Source organism: Fundulus heteroclitus, chromosome 17, assembly GCF_011125445.2.
Source record: "Fundulus heteroclitus isolate FHET01 chromosome 17, MU-UCD_Fhet_4.1, whole genome shotgun sequence".
Classification (NCBI taxonomy): Eukaryota; Metazoa; Chordata; class Actinopteri; order Cyprinodontiformes; family Fundulidae; genus Fundulus; species Fundulus heteroclitus.
In genome coordinates, this window is record NC_046377.1 from 110783 (window position 1) to 113915 (window position 3133).

Below are 3133 nucleotides of genomic sequence, written 5' to 3' on the forward strand. Positions count from 1 at the left end.
ATGGATGAACCCAGAACCACACACAAGGGACTTAAAATGAAAGTCTTTATTGAAGGTTTGATGGGATGGAGGGTGATGTAACCAGCGAGGTAGAACTGCACGGGAACAGGGTGATGGTGTTGGCAGGAGCTGACGGCCCGGAGAGAGACTTCTTGGAACCAGGAACAGGCAGCAGGGTCCACAGCTCGGCAGAGAATTGACAGTTCAGGGGAGAACTCACCAGAGCTCGGCAGCAGGCTCTTCTGTAAGGCAGAGGGGAACCGAAGCAAGGCAGCACGATAAACAGGACAGGTAAAAGGTAAAATGGACAGAGCTGCTATGAAGTATCTATGTAATAAATAACTAAAATATATGAAGTGTGATGTCTGAAGTTTTTTTAAATCCATGTTTTTTTGGTCAGTTCCTGAAAAATAACAGTATAGGACACAAGGGGTTTGCCCCGACAGCAGCATAATCCATAAATACTATAGTGAACTGATTATTAGTGTGCATGCAGTGTGCTTGCAACATTATTGACAGCGTCTTTCTCAGTCTATGATGTCCTAAACTATCGCAGTTTTAACAGGAATGGGCAGAATTATTTTATTAATTGAGGCTCCAGATCTACTGACGAGACTGAGAAACACACTGAACCCACAGAGGAATTTTGAGGGATACTGCAAAAGTCTGCAACCTCAGTAAAATACTACACAAAAAAAAAAAAAAACGGGAGGGAATGAGGCTCCTCATTTTTATTCATAGAGCTGTGACCAAGTGGCCAACAGCATTGACACTGTTTCAAAACAAAGTATGAAAAGGCTCAACATTATACATCAACTATATCCCTGGTGTGACTCATTGACTAAAAGCTGTGAAACAGAATAGCTGATATAGCAATAAAGCTAGCGTAGCAATATAATGGAGAAATAGAAAACTAATAAATGACAAAAGTCCTGTTGGTAGCATAGCTACCATTATCCTAGCATCTATGCTAACAACAGAGCTAAGAAGACAAAGCTCTTACCTTCATAATCGAAAAGGTACTGTTCCACAAAGAAGTTGTCATCTTTGTCGAGTCTGGAGGCTGGTGTGGCCGGAAGCTTTTGTGCCAGTCTGTGCACGTCTCCCAAACGAAATTTGGGTAGATTGGTGAGGGACTGTGTGAATTCCCTATGTAAAAACACTGCTCGCGGAGAAAGCGGAAGTAAAGATACCCTGCTTCACCGCAGAACGGAAGTTGCATGACGTCACTGTGAAAAGGGTCTATTGGCTAAATTTCCCTCACATTTCTCCGAACTTTAACAGAACTCTTGGCTCAGGAGACCAGCTTCAACAAAAGGAACCGTGCTTGTCAGAACCGTGCTTGGTTTTCAGCCTCTGGGTCTTGCTGGCCAGACTTTTCACCAACTGCAGCAATGAGAAAACAAACTCCGCTTTAGTGCACTGGAACGCAGCTGGCATTCCTTCCTGCAGGCTGACAAGCTTTCTGTCAGGATTCACATTCTGAATGTCTTTGGCTGCGAGGTGAAGACGTTCCACAGTCTCTGTCTCTCAGACCTTATGCACATCTTAACACGCTGAGATACTACAGCTCTCTGACATTGTTCTGGAAATTCTAATGATGGAAAGTAAATGGTGTAAATATGAGTCATATTTACCCAATTACATATTATATGACACATGAACGTGCTGTGGCCACACACCCCTGACCATAATGAATCATTTCAAAACCTTTTAAACATATAATATCCCGTACAATTGAAGGGAAAATTAATTTACAAGAGGAATGGTGATGTAAAAAAAAAAAAAAAAAAAAAAATTACAATCACCTGTTGGCATAAGTATACACACCCTGAAAACAATGCCTAGTGATTCATTTTCAGCATTCAGTCTAGTGGAATTCACACAACTGTCATCAGTTATAGGAAATGCCATGGATTTGATTTCATTTGCATCCTTTAGCTAAGCAATACCTTGGTGAAATGTTAAGCATCAAAACTGTCTCACAGCACAAAGATATCAACTAGGAGAACTTTCTAGACTAAGGAGTTTAGGGCTATATAAGTCAGAACTCTTTATTCCAGAATAAAGCACATGTCAGACAGAACATGTTTTGCTTGGAGAAGGTGGAGAGGATTCAGAACAACTCTGAATGTCTGTTTTTGTCTCACACTTTCAGGTGTGTGCTAAAACTCTGAAGGTAAGGGAATTGTATTTTCCAGCATGTGTCCAAGCATACATTCAAATCAGCAAAAGAACGATTTGAAGATAGAAAAAAAAAACAAAAAAAACTCATGTAGTACAATCAATGTCCAGAACCGCATCTGACAAACAGGGAGAGAGGCTGTGAATGGGAACATCTTTTGCAAGACAGAGATGGCAGACGTTAGAAAGTCAACATGCGGGATGCTGATGGACTCCAAGCAGGCTGGATGCTGAAAGTCAATCCAAGGGTTCTTCAAGAGAGAACTAGTTTAAAGACGTGCACACTCATGAAATCGAGTCATCGCAGCTTTTCAGAATGTATTAGATTTTCTATTTGTTCTGTTGAATTGTACACAATGATCGCCACATTATACGTGGACCAGGGCCGGATTATCCATAAGGGCCAGTGGGCCAGTGCCCAGGGGCACCAACCATAAGGGGGCACCACATGACACATGCTTTAAAAATATATTTTTCATAAATTGTTATATTATTTACTTGAAATTGTTGAAAGACCATGCATTATTCGTTTTGTGAACACTGATGTCACAATAATAATAAATGATAAATAAATCAAGATTTTTTTGATTTCAACATTTTAAAATTAGATATTTGAATATTGCTCTCTGCTCATATGCCTACATGTAGTTGTGTAAGTTAGTAAATAGTAAATTACATTACAGAAATCCCCTTGATTATGTCTGATGTTTTTGACCGGAGGACAGCACGGGTAAGGGGGGGGGGGGGGGGCTTTGAGGTATAATACGGGCCTGACGTGGACAAAGATTCGAGAAGTGGAAAACGCGTATTTTAATCGGGAAGCGGATACCTTTGAGATCCACTGTGGCTGATAAAACTTCAGCTATGTTCCGGTGTGTTTCGTGCTGAGAGCCATCCCTCCGCTGCGGGCGCGCGCATCCTGACTCTGACAGTGGTCCTGATGCTGGCT